This window comes from Pseudonaja textilis, chromosome 5, assembly GCF_049901715.1.
Source record: "Pseudonaja textilis isolate UNSWEBS1 chromosome 5, rPseTex1.2, whole genome shotgun sequence".
NCBI lineage: Eukaryota > Metazoa > Chordata > Lepidosauria > Squamata > Elapidae > Pseudonaja > Pseudonaja textilis.
Genome location: NC_141994.1, coordinates 29011744 through 29020958, shown reverse-complemented (window position 1 = coordinate 29020958; position 9215 = coordinate 29011744).

Genomic DNA, 9215 nt, shown 5'->3' with positions numbered 1-9215 from the left:
ATCTTTGAGAATGTTTTGAGCTTTCTTAAGGCAGCGGGAGCTATAAAGCTCTTCCAAAGAGGGGAGAGGGCAATCAATGATCTTCTGGGCAATGACATTAATCCTCTGGAGTGCTTTCCTATCTGCCACTGTGCAATTGGCAAACCATGCAGAGATGCAGTATGTTAAAATGCTCTCAATGGTGCAGTGGTAGAAGGTCACCAGAAGTTTTCCATTCAGTTGTTGTTTTCTGAGAAGTCTCAGGTAGTATAATCTCTGCTGAGCCCTTTTGACTAGGGCTGCAATGTGGATACCCCAGGTCAGGTCCTCTTTTAGGGTAACATCCAGAAACTTTAAACTCGCCACTCGGTCTCCATTGATAAGCAAGGGCTGGATGTCTGATCTGTTCCTTCTATAATCCACTATAAGCTCCTTGGTCTTATTGGTGTTGAGGACCAAGTTATTGTCTCCACACTAGGAAAGCAAGTGGTCCACCTCATCTCGGTAGGCAGACTCATCCCCCTGGAGATAAGTCCCACCACTGTTGTATCATCTGCAAATTTAGCAATAATATTACTAGCATGAGTGGGAATGCAGTCATGCACGTAAAGAATATAGAGTAAGGGACTCAACATGCAACCCTGTGGTGTATCAGTGTTAAGAATAAGGGCTGAAGAGGTTTGATTACCTAATCTGACCTCTATGAGTGGCCAGACAGGAAATCCATAATCCAAAGGCAGATTGAATTAGAAAACCCAAGATCCAGAAGTTTAGACACTAGTCTATGTGGAAGAATTGTGTTAAACGCAGAACTAAAATCTACAAAAAGCATCCTCACATAGCCCTCCACTATTCTAGATGAGTCAGAGCAGTGTGAAGAGTGATGACTATAGCATCCTCTGTAGATCTATTTTTTCTGTATGCAAACTGGTGTTTATCAAATGTATGCAGAAGACCAGAAATGCTGTGCTGGCAGACCAATTTCTCAAAGCACTTCATGATGATAGGAGTGAGTGCCACTGGTCTGTAATCATTGAGGTTATTGATAGGGAACTTCTTTGACAGTGGAACAATGGTGGAAGCCTTCAAACAAGATGGAATAGTGGACTGGGATAAAGACTGATTGAAGATCCTGGAAAAGACTCCAGTCAACTGATCAGCACAGTCTTTAAGCACTCAGCCAGAGATGCCGGCAGGACTGGTAGCCTTTCTAGGGTCCACAGCCCTCAGAATGCTTCTCACCTCCTGCTCCTCCACAATGAGGTAGGGGCTACAATTGGCTGGTAATTAAATTTTATTTGTCTCTGATGTCTCCATTTCAAAGCGAGCAAAGAAATGATTCAGTTCCTCTGCCAATGAAGCATCCCCATCAGCAGGGATGACATTGGTTGGTTGATGGTTTGTAATTTGTTGAATCCCTCGTCACACCCGCCTCATATTATTGCTATAAAAATTATCCTCAATCTTCCTCTTATAATCAGTCTTGGCCTTCTGAATACCTTTCTTCAGATTAGCTCTGGCAACACTATATCTTGCCACATCACCAGTCCTAAAGGACTTGGTCCTCTCACGCAAGAGGCGCTGGACTTCCTTGATCATCCAGGGTTTCTAATTGGGATAGTTCCTAATATGTTTATCCACAGTGATAGTATCTGTGCAGTGTTTGATATAGCACAGAACAGTTGCAGTGTGCACCTCTTGGCCAGGGTGGTAAAAGACGTCCCAATTTGTGTTCTCAAAACAATCCTGAAGTTGTTGGGAAGCATCTTCTGGCCAAGATTTCACTGTCTTTATTGTAGGCAGAGCCCGTTTCCTAAGAGGGATGTATGCTGGTGCTAAAAGCAGTGACATATGGTCTGATTGTCCCAAATGTGGTAATTGTATAACTGTATAACCATGTTTAATGTTGGTATATACCTTGTCCAATATGTTTTCTCCTCTAGTAGCACACTTAACATGCTGATAGAATTTAGGGAGCACTTCTTTTAAATCAGCTTGATTAAAGTCCCCCGCTATGATATGTACAGCATCAGGATACTTATTCTGCTGATTACTAACACCATTATACAAGAATCCCAAAGCTATGGTAGTACTGGCATCAGGTGGGACATAGGCTACAGTAATCAAAACCTCACTGAATTCCCGCGGAAGATATATGGGTCTACATTTAAGAGTCATATACTCCAGATCCATGGAGCAGTGGCTGTCTACAGTCCTTGTATTGATATACCAGCTTAAACCTCCCCCTTTGATCTTGCCAGAATCTCTACTCCTGTCCTGCCAGTGAGCTATGTAGCCTTCCAGCTCAACAGCTGCATCTGGAATGAGTGGATGAAGTTTCTGTGATTAGCAAAACACAGCAGTTCTTTATGAATTTAGTCTTTGCAATCTGTAGCCTTAATTCATCCATTTTGTTAGTCAGAGATCTTGCATTGGTAAGAAATATATTTGGAATTGAAGGCTTGTGTGGAAACTTACTCAGTCTAAAGAAAACCCCAGCACGGCATCCTCTCTTCCTCTTCCTGTTCTTCTTTCTCCATCTCTTCCTTCTTCCTACAGGGATAGTGATCCATGGCTCCCCCAGGGTCCTGGCTGCCTCCTTTGGTATGTTATGAGAATGTATAAAATCGTCCGTAAAAACCTTTACACATTTCAGTCCAATTTGTAACAAGGTTTGCCGACTATAGATGCTCCTTGCCCCACAGGATTCAATCACAGAAAGGATCCAAAACACACACAGAATCATACACATCCTACACTAAAAGAAGGAATGGTTAGCCACAGCATCCATGTGCACAGCCATCTTGAAAAAAAAAAGGTGTCTGTCTGTCTGTCTGTCTGTCTGTCTGTCTATCTATCTATCTATCTATCTATCTATCTATGGCAAGGGTCTTCAAACTTGGCAGGTTAAGACTCGTGGACTTCAACTCCCAGAATTCCTGAGCTAACATGAGGAGGAATTCTGGGAGTTGAAGTACACAAGTCTTCAAGCTGTCAAGTTTGAAGACCCCTGATTTATGGTGTCTTTTCTGAAGCATGTCTCTTTATTTCAATTTTTCTTGGCATATATGGTGTAACTTCTTTGAATTATTGTAAGGAAAACTGTTTTTATGACAAATTAGTACAAGGAGTTGTAATTTTCTCATGCTCTTACAAGTCTCTTCTTCAATAAAAGTACATACACTCAACTAATAGTAGTTGAGAGGGCATTGCCTAGTCTCGTGGGCCTAGATTGGTTTGACTCCCTTGATCTTGCCATAAGTGGAGTCCATGTCACTGATGGCCAAGGGTCAGACACCATAGACACTCTAGCAAATGAAATTTCTAGTGTGTTCAATAATGAATTGGGCAAATACATTGGAAAACCAAATTCATTAAACTTAGACCAAAAGTCACTCCAAGATGACTAAAAGCACGGCAAGTGCCTTTTGCATTCCACCCAAAAATTGATTCTGAGCTCAATAAGCTTATCGCTCAAGGGGTATTAGAGCCAGTGGACCATGCCCCATGGGAGACCTCCATAGTGACACCAATGAAGGATGATAGGTCAGGGTATGCATGGATTATAAGGCCACCATGAATTTAATGCTCCAACAAAGCACATATCCAATCCCTGTGATGCAACATCTGTTGCACTCACTGGGTCATGGCAAGAAAGAAAGAATGGGAGGGAGGGAGGTGAAAGTGAATTAGATATCTAGTCCAACCACCTGCTCCAGCAGGGTTAGAAGGGTGAGTGTGTGTGTGTGTGTGTGTGTGTGTGTGTGTGTGTGTGTGTGCATGGCTGTCAAAACCCCCAAAACAGGTCAAGTAGCTCTGGGAAGGTCAGTCATAAATTAGAACACTTGCTAAGCAACTAGCCATTAAGTGAGGAACACTTGTATTTGGTTTGCCAGTCACATGACCACCAAACCACGCCCACCCAACAAGCCACATCCACCCAGTCACATGACCATGAAGCCACACCCACAAATTAGGCCATGCCCACAGAACCGGTTGTTAAGACATTTGAATCCAACCCCTGGGTGGGGGGCACCGAGGATGAATTTGTAGCAAGGGGGTGGTGAACTGAAAAAGTTTGGGAACCACTGGATTAGAGCCTTTTGAGCTAAGAAGACTATTTCCCAAAACAAAGAGATTGCATTGAATTGGTGGATACCAGACAATGGTTGGCCTTGGGGAGAAAGGGGGGATTTTAACTATGAAGTTTTTCACATCAGAACTGGCTTTGCTTTCTACCTAAATGAATTTATCAGTAAAGTTATACTCTTGGTAAAACAATGTCCCAGGATCTTTTTTTGCTGTATATGCCAATGGGATGATTGACAGATTAGAAGATATGGATTGCCATTCTATTTCATTAAATGGGTGGAAATTTATTAGCAACAACAATGTCCTATCACATGTTAGCCCATCTGGGTTTGAATGTGCTGCTAGCAGTTGGTACATTTGTGTTATTAAGTTTTCATACACTTCTGTTGGTTTTTTTTAGCCAGTAGGCATGGATCAAAGTCAGGATGCTGTCCATCTCTTCATTTTCTTGGATGTCTGCAACTGTGATTGTGACTGGTTCCTGTTTTGGGAGATTACTGTGGTCTGCTCTCAGATCCTGCAACCATTTTGTACTGGTGTTATGTGTAGAATGAATGAATAAATACAGGAGTAAACGAATATGTGATTTATTTTAAAAAATAGCCTGAATTCAGAGAATAATAATTCCATCTTAGTAAGGTTGCATTTCATGGCACCTAGGAAGGGCATAATTCAGCACCTACATCTTGAGAGCAAGAATGTGAGTGAAGACTTCATCTTTCATGCCAGAAGGTAAATATTGATTTGACATTCCATCTAGAAACTTGCATACTCAGTTAAAACACATATGGTCCATGAACACAATGAATTCCTCTTTGCCAGTTTCTGATCCTCCTGCACTTCTAAATTATTATTGGGTTGCAGAAAATATGTTTTACCTGTCTTTTCCCTTCATTTTTTTTAAATACCATCAGCTCAATAAATTGTTATCCTAGCTATAAAATAATGCCGGGATCATTGTCAGAAATTAACATCCTTGAGAATACAGTGAATATGGTTTTTTTTTCTATTGAATTCTCTTTGTTTACAGGTATGTAGATATTTAGCAAACAGGTATGTAGATATTTACTCTTAATTCTAGTAGAATTAATCTTTGCAATATTTCCTGAAGCAGCTGCTCTCTTTTTCAAAAGAATAAGCATACGGTTTTATCGTATTTCATTGACTTGATTCCCTTCAGCTAAATAAATAAGTAGAATAAATAAGTAAATAGGTTTTCAGCAGAATACAAACAACTTTGTAGAATTTCTATGTAGTTTTACTTCAGTTAAAAACAACAAGAAAAAATATCGTTCAGCCACAATACTGTTTATAAAACTAAACAAATAAAAAACATGTCTCCCAAAATGGCATTTATGCTTCAGAACAGGAACTGTTTAGAAGATCATGATCTGAAAACCTGAAAAGACAGAATAACAGCAGGAATGATCTAATATCAAGATACTAATATGAAGTACTTGTGAAGTTGATCCTTTTCAGTTAAAATTATTATTTCTAAACAAAATTTATTTTAGTAAAATATGAAACTGAAATATTTTCAGAAGCTTATATTGAATTACATGCAAAGCAACATGTAATTTCAAAGGTATTTTTTCAAAAGGCAACAGGACTTTTGTTTTGTTTTGTTTTAAAAACAAAGTCCAGTTGCCTTTTGAAAAAGTACCTTTGGGACAATCTTGACCTGGATAACTGAGAATCTCCTTCAACATAACATGTAATATTTTTAACTAGTAGTTTGTTCTTCACCACTTGGAACTGAACCCAGAAGGCTATTTCTTCCGAATTGTCTTTTCTGGGTAATCTGGTCAAATATGAAAAAATGCCTTTCTTGTTCCAGATATGCAATCATTTTATGTACATGTATAGTGTGTGTGTGAGAGAGAGAGGCGGGGGGAGGGAGGGAGGGAGGGAGGGAGGGAGGGGAGGGAGAAGAGAAAACATTGCCGTTTTGATTTTTATTCAATCTAATGAAATATTTTGACTTTTTTTTTTCAGTGAGGCAAAGAAGGTGGGCCAGATAATTGCTTTTCCCCTAGTTATAACCTGGCCCAAATATGAATTATATATTTAATTGATAGTAAAATAATTGGTCTATCTCAGCAGGTAGTTATTAGAGAATTAGAGAATTGAGAATTAGAGCAGCAAGATATGAACAAAAACAAAATATAAACCAATGATATATTATGCCTTATTCATAATTTTATTTATGTTCCAAAACCTATTAATAGGATGTATCGCTTTTAATAAATTTATCAGATTACTCAATTTGTATAAATTAGAGTTTTACTTGTTATTTGGATTTTAAATATTTGGTAACAATTATTTCAAGGATATGTTTTTCTTTTGTGGATGCATGCAAAGATCAATATTAAAAAATTGGGTAAAATTCCACAATCAACACTATTGCAAACTGAGAGGTAGTCTAAAGTTTGAGTAATAAAATTTTGGCAAGTTGGAAAATATGTTTCAACATAGCATGAAAGAAGTTATTTAGTTGACTTAGCACTTCAACTACACCACATTCCGATTCTACAATTGGTTCCCAGATGAATTGGGCAAATATTTACTGTTCACTCGGCAAATGTTTATTGTTGGATATAGTTTGATACCTTTTAAAGTTAGTTTAAAATTTAATTAGTGGTTGACATCTACAATGGCTATTATGGTATTGCAAAGTGGGAGAAGTATCATTTTCTTTTTCTTTCTTTCCCTTTCTCTCTCTTTTGTCATGGTGTTACTTAGGGAAGTTTTAGGCTTTTCTCTGAAGCTTCCCTGAGGTGTTTACTTTGAATTAGAGTTTAATTACAGTTTACAAAATTTCTCACTCTGCAAGCTTCAAGACACTTACAACATTTAATCGAATCATCTTTGAAGAAACTTACAATGTTTCTTAATTCATAAATCTGTCTGTCCAAGGCACACTTTGAAATCTAAGCCTCTGGGGAGCTGTCTGTATTGAAAATTGGCAAATTGGCATCCTTCAGTCTCAAGAGAATATGGTATCGTGCTCTGAAAAGAGGTCCTAAAACAGCATCTAGTGTGGCTAAAAGAGGCCAATTCGAGAGTGGCAATCCCTTCCACACTGAGGACAGATACATTCTGTCTTCTGTCCAGCTCCTGGATTTCACTGGTTCCGGGACTGCCTCTTTGCCTCAGCCTGCCAAACAAATGTCTCTTTGAATTGAAGAAGGCCATGCTGCATCTTTAGCCTCCAAGCTGAACGATCAGAGGTCAAGGTTTCCCAGCTTTTGATGTCCATTCCCAAGACCTTTAGATCCCTCTTGCAGATATCCTTATATTGCAGCCGTGGTCTCCCTCTAGGATGCTTTCCCTGCACTAATTCTCCACACAAGAGATATTTCAGAATCCGACCATCAGCCATCCTCACGGCATGCCCAAGCCAGCATAAAAACGTTGCTGTTTCAATAGTATATACATGCTAGAACTTCTAGCACATCCCAAGACTGTGCTATTTGGAACTTTGTCATGCCAGGTGATGCCAAGAATACGTCTCTCCTGCCATGCATAAAGGGTCCAAGGCTCGTTTTGACTATATTGAAAGCAGATGTAGGATACTTCTGGACTCAGAACTGTATCCATGTAACCTGTAAACACCCACTTTTGTGTGTGTGACCCCCAGAGCATCTAGTAGTAGAAACTGTTGTTATCATTTTTTCTGTTTCCTGAAGTGGGATATATCCACAGTAAGAGCTTGTTAAGTTCTTTGCAGATTGGGTGCTAAATTAGCTGAAAATACCTTTAGTATGCAAATGGATTGCATAATTTTGCCGGAGACTAACCTATTTCATTTACTGTTATAAAAGAAATTAATCATTCCCCATCCTTTAAAAATGTATTAAAAACATGAAAATCAGTGCAGTTGTATCAAGACTTATACTAATGGGACAAGATTTTTTTCACGATTTTTATTTTTATTTTATTTATTTGATTTGTCAATTGCTTACAAGATAATAAGTATAAGTGTATACATAGTTATGAATACATGAAATGGGTACATATAAGCAAAATAAAAGAAACAATAGGACAGGGACGGTAGGCACGTTGGTGAGCTTATGCACGCCCCCTACAGACCTCTTAGGAAAGGGGTGAGGTCAATAGAAGACAGTCTAAGGTTAAAGTTTTTGGGGTTTGGGGAAGAAACTACAGAGTCAGGTAGAGTATTCCAGACATTGACCACTCTGTTGCTGAAGCTGTATTTCCTGCAATCAAGTTTGGTGCGATTAACCTTGAGTTTGTATCTATTGTTTGTTCTTGTATTGTTATGGTTGAAGCTGAAGTATCCATTGACAGGTAGGATATTGCAGTGTATGATTTTATATACTGTACTTAGATCAGACCGAAGGCAGTGTAGTTCTAGGTTTTCTAGGTCTAGAATTTCAAGTCTGGTGGCATAAGGCATTCTGCAACAAGTAGAGGAGTAGAGAACTCTTCTTGTGAAATATTTCTGGACTTTCTCAACTGTGCTAATATCAGATACGTAATGTGGGTTCCAGACTGATGAGCTGTATTCGAGTATTGGTCTAGCAAATGTTTTGTATGGTCTAGTTAGTAGTGTGATATTACCAGAGAAAAAGCTACATAGGATTAGGTTAACAATTCTTAATGCCTTTTTGGCTATGTAGTTGCAGTGGGCTCTAGCACTTAGATCATTACAGATGAGTATTCCAAGGTCCTTTACAGAGCTTGGATCATCAACAAGGTCTTGACTATTCAGCTTGTATTTTATTTTCTGATTTTTTTTTGTCAATATGTAAGACAGAGCATTTATTTGTTGAGATTTGAAGTTGCCATTTGTTTGACCATTCTGATACATAGTCAAGATCTTTTTGAAGGGTAGCAGTATTGTCTGTGGTATTGAACAGCTTTACATCATCAGCAAAAAAAACACAGTTGCTCTTAATATGATCACAGAGGTCATTTATGTAGAGTATGAAGAGAGTTGATCCTAGAACACTGCTTTGGGGGACACCACTATTGACAGGTGCAGAAATTGATAGGACATTCCCAATTTTGACCATTTGCTGTCTGTTTGACAGGAATGCTTCTATCCAGTTATGCAGTTGTCCAGAAATACCATAAGATTTTATTTTTAGGAGTAGTTTGTCATGTACCACTGAATCAAA